Raw genomic sequence first — 17690 nt, 5'->3', positions numbered from 1 at the left:
GTGCGGTCTCTGCGGGTGATCTTGTAGCCCTGTGGGATGGCTATGGCGATGTCTGTGCCGAGGTGGCGTTGAGCCAGGTCTCCGTCAGGAAGGCCACGTCGGGGGCGGTAGAGTCTAGGAGGTCCCAGAGTTCGATGGCGTGCTTGCGAGCTGAGCGGGGGTTGAGGAGGATGCAGCGGAGGTGGTTGGGATCTTTTGTTGGTGGTTTGGTGGGCTGGATGATGGTGAATCTGCAGTTCCGGCAGGCAAAGGGCCCTTGGGTGCGCTTCGGGGTGGCCCGGTAGCAGGGGTGGTCTCGTCCGGTGTTGAGTGCGTGGAGGGTATAGGAATCATAGCGCAGTCTGGCTTTGCGGGGGGCGTGGGGTCCAGGGGTTGTGGCGCTGGGCACGGTCCAAGTGCGGACGGGCACAGACGGGCTTTTGTTTGCTGCGGCCTCCATATGAGGGTCAGAGGAAGGGAGGAGCACCTGGGAGGTGTGAGCGGGGCGGGCAATGGGGGCAGGGGTGCAGGGACGCAGGGACGCAGTGGTGGGAAGAAAACGGCAAGGAGAGGGAAGGCAGGGGAAAAGGAGAGGGGGCACGGGCACAGAAGAAGGATGGACAGTGGGCACAAACCAGGAAGGAAACAAACAGCAGCAGAGCACGGGGCAAAAGGGGCACAGGCATACAGAAGAAAAGAGGGCAGTGAGCACACAAAATGAGAAACAACAGCAGCAGAGCAGACCTCAGGGGTCACAGGTCACACAGGGGGCTGTGAGCACAACGAGTAAGGAACCGACAGCAGCAGAGCAGACCAAAGAGGTCACAGGTCATGCAGGGGGCTGCGTGGCGGTGAGGGGAGTGACCTGCCTGGAGCAATCATATTGTGGAGTTACTTTGAGTTATATGGGTCATTTGGGGGTGTGAACAGCATTATTTTGTCCTTGGGGCCCAACAGGTATCTGTTCTCTGGTCTGTGTGGCTCTACATTGTGTATGCTCCTTTGATGGCCTTTGTTCTGAGAATCTAGGGCTGTTGACTGGCTCTCCACTTGCTTGGGTTGTAACTGATTGTATTGCCCTTTGTTGTGTGCAGCCCTACCTCCACCCTCCAAGCAGCCCTACTTTCACCCTCTGAGGAACCCTTATCTACTCACCCCTGGACCCCGCGGACTTTACTCCAACTCCATCACAGACATCATCTCCCCTTATGCCATCGCTTCCACATACTACACCTTACTGGGAGACCTCAACTTCCACCTCGATAACCAACTGGACCCCAGCATCACATGCCTCCTGGGCAACCTCCACAACATTGGACTCAGCCAGATTGTGACCGAACCCACGCACTCAGCAGGACACATCCTCGACCTCCTCTTCCCAACAGGAAACTCTATCACCTTCAGCCACACCACCAAACTCCCAAGGACTGACGATTGATGCGTCCAGTTCACCTTCAGAACACACACAATCCACAGACACCAGCACCTGCTCCCACGAAGAAACTGGACCAGAATCACCGACAACCAGCTAACCTAATCGCTCAGCAACTCCACGCCAACCATCTTGGAAAACAACGGCACCAACACCGCAGCCCAAACCATGCACAGATGGATCTCCGACAGCGCCAACATCATATCCCCCCTAAAGAAATACAGCAACACCAACGCCAAGAAAGCTCAATGGTTCACCACCAAACTTCGAGAGTTCAGACGCACTTGCCACCGCCTCGAAAAGGCCTGGAGGAACAGCAATACCACAGAAGCCCACAACAACTTCAGAGCCGCCACCAATGCCCACCACCAACTCATCAGAAAAACGAGGAAAAAAGTGATTGAAGACAGAATCTCCACTCATGCACACAACAGCAAATAACTCTTGAACAGCATAAAGGAGTTCACCCAACCCACCAGCGAATCCACAAACAACCCTCCTTCACAAGACCTCTGTGACAAACTCAGCACCTTTTTCCACCACAAACTCAAGAGCATCAATGACAACTTCGACGAAAACAACCGACACACTGAACCCTCACCAACCATCCCTGACAGCCTAAAGCCAGCAATTGACAACTGGAAAGCCCTCACCACTGAAGACACACTGAAGACGATAAAGTCAATCCACTCCGTGGCCCCTATGGACCTATGCCCCACCACATTTTCAACAGAGCCGCCGACACAACACACCAATGCACTGCCACACCATCAACCGCTCCATGGCAACCGCCTCGTTCTCTGATGACTGGAAACACACTTAGGTCAACCCCCTCCTGAAGAAACCCTCGGCCGACCCACCAACCTCAAAAACTACTGACCCATCGCCCTGCTCCCGTTCCCAGCTAAAGTCATCGAGAAACCCATCAACAGCCAACTCACTACATTCATCGAAGCGCACAACATCCTCGACTCCTCCCAATCCGGCTTCAGTAAAACCCCAGTACGGAAACCGCCCTCCTCGCCGCAACAGATGACATCCGTACCTTACTGGACCAAGGAGAAACAGCAGCCCTCATCCTCCTCGATGTCTCATCAGCATTCGGCACAGTCCCTCACCGCACCCTAATACGCAGACTCCACAATGCAGCGATCCAAGACAAGGCCCTAGACTGAATCCGCTCCTTCCTCTCTGGCAGAACGCAGTGGGTCAGACTGGCCCCTTTCCTTTCAGACCCTATACTTACCACCTGCGGATTCCCCAGGTCTCCTCCCTCAGCCCAACACTCTTCAAACCCCAACATTGCTCTGCTGGCCCCTTCGCAAAACCTACAGAGTCAACATTGTGTCATACGCAGATGACATCCAACTCATGCTCTCCCTATCCAACGAACCCAACTCCACCAGACACAACTTTCGAGAAGGCATGGAAGCCATCGCCAAATGGATAAAAAACAGCTGCCTACAAATAAACACCAACAAAATAGAAGTATTCATCAAGGGCCCAAATCCCAATGCCTGGAATGACACCTGGTGGCCCCCCGCCTTCGGAAGCCCGCCCACCCCCATGGATCATGCACGCAACCTGGGAATCATCCTGGACTCAGAGCTCAAAATGGACCACCAGATGAACTCCGTCTTGTCCTCCTGCTTCCACACCCTCTGCCTCCTATGTAAGATCTTCAATGGATCCCCCTCAAACACAAAAAGACCATCACTCACGCCCTGGTCACCAGCAGGCTCGACTACGGCAACGCACTTTATGCCAGAATAAACAAAAAGCTCACCCACAAGCTACAGAACATCCAAAACACCACCGCAAGACTGGTTCTCTACCTGCCAATACACTGCCACATCTCCCAGTACCAGTGCACACTCCACTGTCTCCCCATTGAAGCTAGAGTCACCTTCAAGATGTTAGCCCACGCTCACAAGGCCCCCCATTACACCGGATAAGAATACCTAAAGAGCCAACTCAAACTCCACCCACCCCAAAGGACCCTACGATCAGCCCAGCTCTCCTACTAGAAAGACTAGATGGGGAGGCCACTCCTTCTCCTTCTGCATGGCCAGACCCTGCAACAACCTTCTGCTCCACCTCAGGCAGATAACATCGCTCCCCATCTTCACAAAAAACCTCAACACCTTGCTCTTCGACAGACCCCCTCTTTGATGGACTGGAACCTGTGACCCCCCTCACCCTCCAGCTCCTTGAGACCCTTACTGGTGAGTAGTTGCACTTAACAAACACTTGATTGATTGATTGCACTTAGCCATGCTACGTTTGTGTGTTGTTTGGACTGTCTGTTTGCTGATCTGGTTGTTCCCCCAATGATGGACCTCTTTTCGACTGCTTTGGGCCTTGGCCTTGGAAGCTTCCAATATGCTTATTTCCAGAGTAACTTTGGGTCCTATGATCAAGTGATCTGTCCCTTCGTGCAAAGTAGGGACCAGGGAAGGCATAATTTTCTCAGTGTGCGTAAGATTCCTTAAGGCTAATTCTCACATGAAGTAGCCAGTGGAGTCTATCTTCCTATATTCTTATTAAGTTCAGTGGTTCGGGCTGTAGACATGGTAAAAAAAAAAAGCCCCACAGATAGATCCTGGGGAAAAGGCAGTTTGCCCTTTTTCCTCAGCCCCCACTTGACAAATTATCCCAAAACTTTTAACACAGCGGTTGAACCAAAAAGAAGAAAGTTTTGGGAAAATTTTCTGAAGATTTGTCCAGCGGCTTCAATGTTGTTGGCAAAATAAAAAATGATTTCCCTATGCAAACTTTAGTCCGAACTATAACCATCTACTTTCACCCGTGGATTTTGGCACATTCCTAGACTTACCAAGGGTGGTCGACAACGGAATGCGTCAAAATGTGATGCCTCACCAGGTAAGGCATCAAAAGAGAAATATCTTTATTTCTCCTTGTTTTTTTCATTCTACGTGTGCTGTATTCTAAGGCACGCATAGAAAGAGAAAATGCCTTTGAGGTTTATTTATGCAGGAAGGTGTCCCTCTCTGCTCACAAACAATCCGGCCTACAATGCAGCCGCCCTTGCACTACAACGGAATGGTGCCTTATTTGTCGCAAGGCAGTCAAAAGTGTGCCAGGAAATGACAGGAATGCACCATACATTGATAAATATGGTTAATTAGTGCCCTTTTACGGAGCACAACAAGATGGTTAGCTTCACAAAAAAGTTAAATATGGCCCCACATTCATATTTGACCTGTCAGAGCAGCAAGCAAGTTTTGCACATTTTAATATGCAACATTATTTGAACAATAACAAGATCTCTTCATTTGCTGCCTATCTGTCCATAGTTTATTTTAAAGCCCGTACATTTATCCAACAGATTGTACATCAGTGCAGTTACTGACATCCAAATATATACCCTTTGCTCCAAATTTGTCCTTTTGCTCATCCAAACAGTTCTTGCTTACTTGCCTTGAGCCTAAATAGCTACTTATGGGGACAGGTCTTTTTGTATTGCTACAGCAGAACTGTGGAATTCTCCCCTATTAACCCTCAGTGTAACTTAGCTATCTTTAGAAGGATAATGAAAACTTTGGCCGATAGATTCCAATGGACAGCCCATTTTTTAACTAGTGTAATGGAGTAAATGAGTCTATCACCCTGGTGGAGGTACCGCCCTAAATATTCATAAATGCCTACAAAACCGGGTGGTCATTCGTAAAGCATTGGCAGGAACCACACTCCCATTCGTTTCTATCAAAGTCTTTCAATGTTTGGTGTAGGGTGCTTCAGCAACATGACGAAAGAGCTTTTTTCTTTATTGTAAAAAGAATGTTATGGTGGGATTTTTTTTAAATAATAAAAATAATGCCTCCCCCTCCATGGGAGTCATTTCCTATGCTGTGGGGAGAATTATTTCTTTTTTTCGCTTACCACCAAGGTGTGCCACCAGGGGGTGCCTGGCAGTGAAGTACAGTAAAAATAAAACAGCTATATGTCTACCCATCCTAATTGGGTAGATGGACATATAGTGAATTTTCCACCAATACTCACTTCTTGGTCAATTGGAGCCATTTGGCCATGGCAGTTGTGGTGTAATCACTGTTGTTGCTAGACTTTATATCTGTGTAAGTACTGCACACCAATATTACAAAAACAGCTCTCAAATGATACTACTCAATGTGTGCTACACGGTATCTATGGGCTGCCTGTCCTATATGAAACATTGGTATGAAAAAGACAAGTTACTCTGCCATCTCTTCTACCATCTGCCACGAAACACATCCTCCTTCGGAGAGCACCTCTCCGACCTATTAACTCATTCCTCACTCCATGGCCCAAACAACATACTTCTAGGTGACCTAAACTTAAACTGGAAAGATGAAAACATTGTGCTAATCAAAACCCTCAATGATCTTATAAGCAATCTCAATCACACCCAACACTGCACCGAGAAAACCCACAACAAAGGTTCTATCCTCGATGCCATTATCGCTCTTGCAGACAAAGTCTCCATTGATCACACCTTGCCTGTGGACTGGTCAGATCACCATATCATTTTGTTCCACCTAAACCAAATGATCCAAGAAAAACCCAGGACTTGGGACCCACCATGCTGGGTGACAAATATAAGCCAAATCCCACTTGCAGACCTGGAGGAGAGGGTTAGCTCCCTCCTCCCTTTACACACAGAACTCTCTTCTCTGTACAACTCTACCATGACCTCCATTATGGACCAAATAGCCCCCTGAAACTAAGTGTCAGGAACATTCCTTCCAGATCATGGTTCAATTCAGACTTAAACTCAGAAAGAAGAGAACTAAGAGCGGCAGAAAGACCGTGGCAAAACAACCCATCCACAATCCTACAAGCTAGACTCAAAGCAGTAAGAGCGAGATACAACAAACACATAAAAAATGAAAAAAAAATATTCTTTTGCAACGCCCTGGACACAGCAAAGAACAGACCCAAGGAACTATTCAGCCTCATCAAGAAACAAAACTCCAAACCCCCATATGACACAAGGTATAGGCTCTAAAGACTTGTGTGACAACTTTGCCAATTTCTCCAAGATAGAACTCTACCGTGGTCGTACAGAAAAGCCCCCATGACAGTAAATCGCCCACTGAATCAGAAGATTTCATACCCAAACACCCCCTAACTTATGGAAATCTTTCAACCCCATCCCCGAAGCAGAGGTCATCAAAATGATCTCTAACACTGAACCCTCAGCAAATGTCATATAGCCCTTACTGGCCCAACTGGTCAAAAAGCTCAAACTATGCCTAGCCCCGCACTGGACTAAGATTATTAACAGCTCCTTGAGCACTGGAGTCATGCCTGACTGTCTCAACATTTGACAAGTCACTTCTCTACTGATTAAACCTGGCTCTGACATAAACAATCTGAACAACTTCAGACCCGTCTCTAACCTCCCTGTCCTAGCGAACATTCTGCAAAGTAGTGTTTTCCTCCAACTCACTTAACACCTAGACAGCACCAACCTTCTTGATCCTCATCAATCGGGGTTCAGAAAAGGATAGAGTCAGCGATCCTAATTGTAATAGACGATATGCACAAATCTCTGGACAAAGGCCAATACTGCCTACTCATACTCTTGGATCTATTGGCAGCCTTCAACATGGTTGACCACAAACTACTCATCAAAGCAAGGGAGCAGAGGAGGTGGTCCTATAGTGGTTCACCCCTTTCCAACAGAACCATACCCAAAGTATACAAATCAAGAACTTCTTGGCTGACCCACCCCCTGTATGTAGGGGTGTCCCCCAAGGATCAGTACTCTCCCCACAACTTTTCAACATATATATGGAGCCCCTTACCTCATACTAAAAAACAACAACATTCCCTTCCACCTCTATCCAGACAATACCCAAATTAATCTGGAAACCTCCTCCATCGAAGACATCCAGAGACTGAACGCCACTCTATTTGAGGTCTAGCACTGGCTCTCACACAACCAGTTAAAACTAAATCAGGATAAGACAGAAAATCTTCTCATCTCCAACAAAGAGGAGTACCCCCAAATTACAGATTGGATAAAAGCAAATACCAGGACAGGAGCAGTAAAATCCGATCTAGCTCCACTCAAATCAACTCTGAACGCAGCCTCCAGAATGGTCACCGGAGTAAAGAAATATGATCACATCTCATCTGCACTCAAAGAGCTAAAATGGCTTCCTGTCAAAATGCAAGCGAGTTTCAGAACCATCTGCCTCAGACACACAGGGGAAAAACCCGCCTACCTGGCTGTTAAACTCCAGAAGGCCGGTCAGTAAAGAACCCTGATGAGCACAAATACTCTACTCCGTATCCCCCCGAAATCCCGCAGACAAAAAAACGCATCTCGATCTTTTGCAAGGAAATGCGCCAAAAATATGGAACTCCCTTCCAGTCCAAATCAGGATTAACCCCTCCTATATAAAATTCAAAAGGCAATTCAAGGACTTCCTCCTCAACGTATCTCCCCCAAATGGATAGCTACAAGCCAGAGACAAACCATAGTAGCACACAGACACTTTGGGCATCATTACGATGGCGGGCGGACTTTGTCCGCCCGCCATCCTCACGGTAAAAGGGACCACCCGCCATATTGTGGGGGTCCCTTGAGTGACATTAGGATATGCCCGCCACACTGGCGGGTGCATCCTGCATTTTTACCATTTTGGCAGGCGGTGCTGAACCCGCCGCAATGCCAAAAATGCATGCCGTGCATTTGCATGCACAACGTGGCAGGCACCGTGCGGTGCCTGCCATGTTGTGCATGCACATGAAGGGGGGTACTATAGGTACCCCCCATGTGCCCCCCACAAACCCCACACATCCTGAAGGTCCATAAGGGGCCCCCAAACTCAAATACCGTTGTTGCCAAGGTATGGCTCCCTCCCGACTGCTTCCTGATATGGTTGGCGGTGTCTAGCAGACACCGCCACCATGTGAAACCCTTTTCCGCCGCGTCGACTTGTCGACCAGGTGGATAAGCGGCAGACGGTCTTCCCGTCCACCGTGGTCCCCCCGCCATACTAATATGGTGGGGGTAAATAGGTGGCGGGCAGGCTAGGATGTAGGGCGGATCGCAACCGCCATGCGGGTTGTGGCGATCTCCCCTACATCCTAATGGGTGCCTTTGTCTTCAATTACCTCTACCTCACTCTCTGCATAATGACCTCCCGTCCCCCACTCACTGGTCGATCCCATCCATGAATCATTAGGTTATCTACGACTACCTCAGCGGGGCGTCATATGTTCCCTTTACATTCTAACGTGATAACTGTCATTCGGCCCCTGTAAATTTTACTGCGATATCTTACTTTACGAGTGACATATTTTTTATATACTAAATTGCTTAATGTATCCTATGAGTGATTCTTGTTGTAAAGCACTCCGATACCTTTGGGTCTGGTTAGCGCTATATAAATAAATAAATATAAAAATAAATAAGACAAATGGCTTGCAGTACCTGTGTGCCCTACTAACAGAACATGTTATTTATGTGCGGAGTTCTTACTGCTATGTTTTTGGTATTTTTTTTACAGGCTGCGGTCAAGCATTTTGATCAGTTACCAGGTACCGTGGTTTATTTGTGGTTTCGGATACTGCTGTTTCACTCGTTCTTGTAGTTCTTCCTTTCATACACATGTTATATTTGGTAGATTCAGCCATGAACGTGGTCCTACTCATTAAGCAATTGCTGTTGCTCTGCTTGGCAGTAAGTGTCAGTTCACTTATCACCATGTTATATTTAGAGCATGTGCACTCATTTGTTGTTAAGTATTACCTAGCTCTCTAGGACTCTTGATATCTTTTTTTTTGCGTTACATTTTTATAAGTTTGTGTATTCTTTAGCAGTTTCTGTTTACCTTCTGGTGTCGGGCCTTAAGGTGGCTTATAAGCAAGATTTGTTAATGTAGCAGCAATCATATAATATTTTTGTTTCTGTTACAGCGGCCTCGATGAAGGGGCGCTGATATCCCGAAATGCATAGGGGCTTATGTCACCAATTGGAATTGCCATGAAGTCTTTTGTATTCTTTATTACACACCTTGTATATGACGTATTATCTACATGCTGTGTTTGAAGTTTCAATATATTGGTTTGTAACCATTCAATTTGATAATATGAGTTTGTCTTAAAATTAATGAAGATTTTCGTGGATACACTTCCCTTGATTACAGTTTTTTGTCTCATTCACATTGTGTAACATTGTAGTATTTTGTTGTCGTACATTTTATAAGGATTGAATAACATGTTCTGTTAGTAGTGCACACAGTTATTGTAAGCCATTTAGCTTGTCTTTTTCATAGACTTTGTATCTGCCTGCATCTAAATTAATCTAAATTGTCACCTTTACAACAGAGTTCCTGCTCCACAACCATATAATTGAGGCTCTTGACTTTGTAACGTGTAATTCTTCTATTTCTACCACCCACTTGTTATGTATCTTTCTCAGCTTTTTCAATGTGTTAGTGCACTCTAAATAAAATAGCATAACTTGACACTTTATCACGTGATATATTGACTCTACATCAAGACCTAGTTAGCCAAAATGCTTCATTTGATGATCCGAATAAAATACTACTGATGGCTACATTTATTATAAATTGAGCCTAGGAAGTATGCCAACACAATTTTGCCACAATTATAAAATAACTGAATAAACGGATGTCCTCCTTATATTCTTTTGTCCAGCATATTGTTTTTAGAAGTAATGTGAGTGTCTAAAATTATGAGGTTGCTTTTTGTATTTGCAAATCCAATATGTCTGGCATTCTAGTCTTTACTGTCTTTCTTCTGGCATTGTGCTTGGTTAGGAAGACATTCGTTTTTGTTAATCTTCTCCTGGCCATCATATAGTTTGATATTAAGTACTAAGGCCTGGCTTTAGATTGTGTCAATGGAATACTCTGTCTGCCATATTACAAGTGACACAGGATATGATGCCCTTGCGATATGGCGGATGGGAAACTCTGTCATATTTGTGTCAGAATATCCATCCGCCAAAGTCTAAATCAGACCCTAAGTCATAAAATTGTTCACAAGAACCGATTGAGACTGGCAGCCCTGTCTTTGAAACTGTGGGAGTTCGAACTGTGTCAGCCGACTTTGATTTTAGACTCATTGCTGCTTAATAAATGTCCTTAAGTGTTGTATCTTTTCACAAAGAATCTACTCACAAAAGGTATATCTGAGTAAATCTAAATGGAAAGCTTACTCTTACACTATTGTAGTGTAGTTCCTATATTCACAATAGATTAGACGTAGGTCTGAGGTCGACTACGTCTCTATCGAATATGATAAACTTAATAGTGAGTGCCAGCTAGCTCAGAGGTCACTAGATAGTTTCTCGAATTCACAAGAAGGGATTCGTTTCTGACAACCACATAAACATGACAACTTTGTTTCAGCTCCATACCTTAGTTAAAATGAAAGAGGTCTGGTATCTCAGTCCCGGGACTCGATTTCTCGGCGAGAGAAATGCAGCCTCTTGATCAATACGTGAGCTGGAGAGTCGGTTTACTTCGGCACTTGCTGTAGTGAGCTGCGCCGGGCAAGAAGGTCTTCGAATTGCTCCGGCACACCGTATCTTGCTAGAGCAAGTGTAGGTATATTTATATCTTGAAGGTGTTTAGGTATGCCATAGTTGACCTAAAGTCAGGCATATTAACGTCAGGAAAGAACCTCTACGGAATAGTTGATCTTTGCAAAGTACATGGATTCTCGGACAAATCAATATTCAAGCAAGGGGAATTTCCCTAACTGCTTCTGCCGATTTTCCAAGAAATCGTTGTGACGTTTGGTACGGGTGGAAGTAGCCATGCCTGTATTTGGGTAGCATGGTCTATGCCTAAATAAGGGATTGATTTCTATGCCTATTAAGGGCAATGTGAATTGTACCTTTATAAGGGCATGAATTTGGGAAAATTCACTCGGAGGTTAAAACGCCACACAACACTATTGAGTAACTTTACTACTTTTGGAAATCACCATTCACTTAAAAAACTAATAAAAATGATGTATAGAATTAATTAAAACAATTAATTAAAAAAAATTCGATTCTATGTGTTTAAAACATTCCAATGTTACATTAATTTCTTGATTCAAAAAAGTGTATATGTTTTTAAACATTAAAATAAATGTGTTCCTATTTTTAAATAATTTAAATATTTAGGGGCTCATTAGGATGGCGGACGGACTTGCGTCCGTCTGCCACCCTAGAGTAGGAGGGACCGTCCGCATGGGCTGCGGCGGTCCCTCCGTGCAAATTAAGATGTGACCGCCACCCTGGCGGTCACATCCTGGATATTTAACATTGCGGCGGGTGCAGCTTCAAGCTGCACCCGCCGCAATATTAAAAAAGCATACATTGCATATGTATGCAGCAAGCAGCAGGCACCGCGCGGTGCCTGCCGATTGCTGCATACATATGCAGGGGGGTACCATAGGTACCCCCCATGTGCACCCCCCACCCCCCCTTTACCCAGGGGGCCCGCAACGGGCCCCCGCAGTGAAGCACCGTATGCTTTTACACGGCGGAATATCCGCCGTGTAAAAGCATTTCTTTCTGTGCATCCTAATATGGTGGACGGTGTTTGAGAGACACCGTCACCATATTACAGCTTTTCCGCCGCGGTTGTAAGCCAACCGCGGCGGAAAAGCTGCCGACGGAAAACAGGACCCACCAGCCATCCTAATGTGGCGGTGGGTCTTTGGTTGGTCCGCTGCGGTTTTTCCGCATCCTCCGGGCCGGCGGTGAATTCCGCCGGCCCAGAGGATGCGGAAAAACCGCTATCCTAATGAGCCCCTTAGTTCCATTTCATTTTATTTTCCATGGGGTTTTACTTTAAGTTATTATCTCCATTATTTTCTGTGGGAGGATGTTGAGAGGGTGTTGAAGTGTCAGTGGTTAGCCAAGTGTGTTTCTGGACTTACACTACCTCTGAGTTGGAGTACACTTTTGTAATCTTCATTTCCTTTTCCACCACCTGCCCTGGTATGTCATCATTGTTTCCCCCCCTCCCCTTTGGTATGTTCTGCCAGTGCTTGCCTTAAAATGTTGGCATCTCTCTGGTAGTCTTGGAGAATGGGTGACAGAATAAAGCCTACTTTTTCTTACCTCTGCTTCAAAGTATCTTCATTTTAACACTGGCAACGAGAGCGGCACAGGGGGCCCTTCTGTCACCTCCCCTTTCAGTGCTCTCTCCATTCTCTTCAGGTTTGAGGTTCACCATTGCTGTTGTTGGTTGTGGAGGAGTCTGGGTTCTTCATTCATGCAACAATGGGTTCCCTGCCTGCATTGTGGCTGATATTGGCGTTGAGTGAGACACAATTTTTCATAGTCAAGTGCTTCATGTGATCCCGGTGCCAAGAGGGAAACTGTCAATCAACACATTGAGTTGGTGCTGATATTGTGGTGCTCCCTTGCCGCCACATTCCTGCCATCTGTGCAAGTTTTGTAAAGATCCCCACCTGGCCGTGTTGCCTTCCCCGGACACATGTGGGGTTTTTGTGGAGATTCTGTCTGGATGCTGACTAGACCGCCTGGCTGCATTGTAATCTTCTGCTGACCACAAGGTATTGATGTAACAAATTCCTGCCTGGCTGCCGACATTGCCGCTAATACTGATTCTGTGGAGTTCACCACTGCCACATATATCTGCAGATGATCTTTTCAGTTGCTCAGAGTTATGAGCCAAAAGAAATGTATGTTCTTGTTCATCGACTACACTTCCATGTGGATCAAGCACGAGTTTGTATCAGACACAACAACAGGAACCCTCATCGAATTTTTTTAAAATTCATTCACTAGTGAAGGTGTACCAGAAACCTCAGTCACTGGAAAAGATGTAATATTCTCTTCAAGCAAAATGGAAAAGTTCATACAAAATGTAGGAATCAAAAACGAAGGAACCAACATTTGTGCTTCAATAGCCAATGAGCTAACTGCCAAGTCTGTTCAGATAATTATCAAACACATTCAATCTGCTCTTGACAACAATCTGGATGTGGACAAAACATTAAGAGATGGTATTTGGACATATCACATGTCTCCCTTTGAGGGAATGAGAATCTCCCCTTTTTCCTCCATCAGAGGGAGAGATCCATGGTATTACAACAATCTGCATGGTACCACTCCTTGTTGGTTTCCTGTCAAAATCCTTAATAATATTTTCTCCTGTAGTTTTAGGGGATGTTACATACGCCTTGCATGACATGTTTACCATCCTCGTCATGTACTATCAACCTGTAGGGATGTCTTTTTTATCCCTCTTTCCCCTTGTTTCTATTGAGATGCTACGTTTGCATTATATTCAATGTTATTATCTCTTTATGGTGGCCGCAGGAAGATCAAACGCATTATATAATGTTTATTTTCTCTTTATGCTGGTTGAAGGGAGATGTGTTGTAATCTTCCTTTCCTTTTCCACCACCAGCCTTGGTACGTTCCTCTTTGTTCCCCCCCCCTCCTCTTTGGTATGTTCTGCCTGACCTTTCCATAGAATGTTGGCATCACTCTGGTAGTCTTGGAGAGTGGGTGACAGAATAAAGCCTACTTTTTCTTACCTCTGCTTCAGAGTATATTCATTTTAACATACACATCCAATTGTTTTGCTTAATAATTATCTAAAATGATGTATAGAATTAATAAAAACACGGAACTCATTATAATTGGATTCTAATTTTATAAAACACCATGTTACATTAATTTCTCAATACAAAAATGGTTATTACAATATAATTTGATAAAAATATATTTTACTTATAGATACGTTTTTAAACATTGAATTAAATGCATTCATATTTTCCAATAATTTAAATATTTAATTCATTGTAATGTTAATTTCCATGGGGATTTATTTACAGTCACTAGTTCCATTCTTTTCAATAAGCGGGTGTTGGGATGGTGATGCATAATCAATGGTTAGCCAAGTGTGGAGATGGGCTTTCACCACCTTTGATCTGAAGCACATATCCAATTATTTTGGCTGCAATAACTTTAGAAGCGCAGGTTGTGTAAAGTAATGGTGTTACTCTTTTGTAGATGGGTGAACACCCTATCTGAACCCCTATCTAAACCTCCCTTAACTTCTCTATACTCCTTCCTTAACCCCTCCCCTTCAGCAGTTAGTATTCTCCATTGCAGCAACTCCTCCCTGTCTCTCTCATATTTGAAACTCTTGTATTCTTATGTGTGTGGGGACTCCACAGCAGGGGTGGAGACCTCTGCACAAAAGAATTATATGGGAGTCATAGGCGGAACCACCACACAAAGGTTTGTGAACAGCATTTTGTAGTATGCTAGTAGTACTATTGTAGAAGAACTAAACATACTAAAAAAGCATTGTGTGGATAGGACCCTAAATATTTACTTAAATTTGGTATCATAAAATTTGCTCTTGATTTGCTATGGCTGCAATTGTACAATAATAAAGTAGGCGAGAAATGTCATAAGCGTTTCCATATTTTAAGGTTCTCCTACTATTTTGAATGTCAGAATGTTGACATTTCATCTGGTATATGCCCTATTAAGCTTAGGGCATGGTGTATAAGCAGCTAGTGATTGGGAGTTGTGCACCAAGGACTTTTGAACTATCTTCAATACAATCCATGTATTGATATAGTTGCTTTGTGAGATTTCTAGTTACATCAGGTACCAAAAGAGCTGAGCTAAGGCCTATTAAATAGGTAGGACACTTTTTGTGGCTCCCAGTGACGGGCTCCAAACACACGGATGAATGATTACAGGGAACAGTATACCATAATCCCTGTATTTGAATTCCAAAATCAGATTATTTTCTCAAAGGAACCTGCACTACTGTTCTGAACAAAATCCTATTTGAGAACTTCATTTACAGGAGCAGCCATAGACACCCCAACAAAATTCCTGGGTCAAAGCTGTCCAATGGAACAGCATCCCTCTTTTGAATGTTTTATCAACTCCTTTGAGCATTAAGTAACTTTTTAAACTTTACTAGCACAATTGCAGTCCCAAATATTTGACACATCTCAATGCTAATCGCCCAATCCATGATTTCTCATATTTGTGATTCAGAATGAGTTGGTAAACCCTTTTGTGATACAAAATGAATTAAAAAATCACAAAGTACGTTGAGTACATTGCAAACCAAAATTTCATTTCAAGAAATGGTGAGCGATAGATTTGTCATGCTTGCTCACTTACAGGTTAAAAGATGGAAATCAGTTTGATGAACGCCCTACAAATCTCTAGTATCAACAATGGAAAAGTGGCATAAACCTGCTGCTCACCTCTGGAAACTTTGAAATTAATTTCATGAAATTAGGATTGCTGGCAAGGTAAATAAATGAAGGCATTTGTAATACATCATGAGGTGTAGAATACATACCTGTTGCCCTGAAGCTCACAAAGGGCCTTTGTTACATGACTCCAGTCCAAAGCTCCAGGTTCATTTCTCCTCCACTTCTCAATCTCTGTAACACATCGTTCAGTGGAGCCACCAAGAACGATGTCTGAAAAATAGTCGCAGGCTGGAAAAGTCCATTGGAAGTAAGGAGCATGGGACAGCTCCATCAGGAGCTCCCCTTTTACAGCGCCTGATAAGAAAAATGTACAGAAATGGATTATTGAGTACGATTTTTGAATTAATTAAATAATATTAACCTCTGCTCCCCCAGTAACTTGGCACAGATTAATCAGGTTTATTTTTAGAGGCAGCGTGTGAAGTATTTGTGCAGCATCTCAAACAGTAAAACAGTGAAAACACCACACAATAAGATACCACAACTGGTTAGACAAATAGAGCTTAATTCCATGAACAAAACTAGACAACAGCTACAACAATCCTAAAAGTAAAACTTGAGTAATTAATTTTTAAAGAATAAGCTGAAATGTAGTGCGTAAAAGCATGAACATCCAACTGGGGCTATCTTGTCATACTTCACCTGAAAAAATACAAAAGGTCAGGCCAACCACGATGGAGCACGGGCGTGATACAGGGACCAGGCTTGTCCCACTGCAAATTACCTTAAGTGCACCGTCAATGGGGCCGATATGCGAGAAGTAAAGGAGTGATGTGTTGTTGTTAATCCACAGGAATAAGGTGATGCATCAGCTCTGAGCCGTGCAAATTTCAAAGATGCATCGGAATTGTAGTCACTGTGCTGCAGAGTCGGTAATGCATCACAGTCAATCCTCACAATGGCAGTGATGCATCCACTGGTTCTGAGCTGCTGTGTCAATGGCAATGCATGGAGTCTGCTTGGACAGCACCTCAGGCCCACATTTAAGGGCCCAGGACTGGGTTGGCACCATGTGGCATGGCAGACTCACAGATGGCAGAGAACAGGCTCTGCTGCTGGGTGGTTGGAAGTTTTTGATGTCCCTGAGTATTCAGAACAGGGTGTTATCCCTTGGAGTCTCTTTGGTTCTGTTATGTTATGTTATATATCACTTATAAAACGCATGTACACCAGATTAGTTTCATGGCTAAAGATGCCATAATCCTGAACATTAATCAAATGTCTGTCTGAACAGCCATGTTTTTAAGAGTCTCCTTGATCTCAAAATTCTGTGCAAGATCTGATTTCCAAGGGCAAGGAATTCCTAAAACTGAGGCCTAACACGGCAAACCTAGTTCCGCCGGTACGCTTCTATCTGAATGATGGAGGAGTAAGAAGATGCAAGTGGGTCGGTCGCAGAATGCGAGTAGGAATGTGTATTTTAATAATCCTGTCAACAAATGTGGGGCTTCTACCATTCAGAGATTTAAAGATGATACATCCCACCTTGGAGCCAGTTACCTTCCTCTGGAGAGGGGTGATATGTTGTCGCATATTTTCCTGTAGAAACAGTCTTGCTGCCTTATTCTGCACCAGTTGGAATGCCAAGATATAGAGAATTGGCATAATCACCATGGCTAAAACCACCTGTATCTTAGCTTCCTGTGTAAGGAACCTACTGATTTTCCTTATTTTCCTAATCTGGAAAAAACACGTAGCGATCACAGAGCCAATTTAAGTCTTCTTTGTAAGGTCGCTGTTAAAAATGACCCCCAATGTTCTGGCAGATGCCGAGGGCATAGGGGGCTGTCCCAGCTCCTGAGGCCAAAAAAGGGTGCTCCAGGGATTCATAGAGCCCTATGTTAGAATCACCTCCATCTTGTCTGGATTTAACTTCAGGTGATTGCTGTTCATCCAGTCACGGACAAACAACATTGTGGTCTGAATTTCAAGGATGGATTCTTGGGTGTTACTAATAGGAAACACAACTTGGATATCATCTGCATAAATAAAGATACAGACTTAAGGGCATGAA

At 44.5% G+C, this 17690-nt stretch overlaps 1 pseudogene; it reads right to left on the bottom strand.

Moving 5' to 3' along the window:
* Window positions 1–17690, bottom strand: part of LOC144752098 (nicotinamide N-methyltransferase-like) — a 72436-nt pseudogene that overhangs the window by 37486 nt on the left and 17260 nt on the right.

This window comes from Lissotriton helveticus, chromosome 4_2 (genome assembly GCF_964261635.1).
Source record: "Lissotriton helveticus chromosome 4_2, aLisHel1.1, whole genome shotgun sequence".
Taxonomy (NCBI): Eukaryota; Metazoa; Chordata; class Amphibia; order Caudata; family Salamandridae; genus Lissotriton; species Lissotriton helveticus.
The sequence above is the reverse complement of the archived record's forward strand: the minus strand, read 5'-3'. Positions and strand labels throughout refer to the sequence as shown.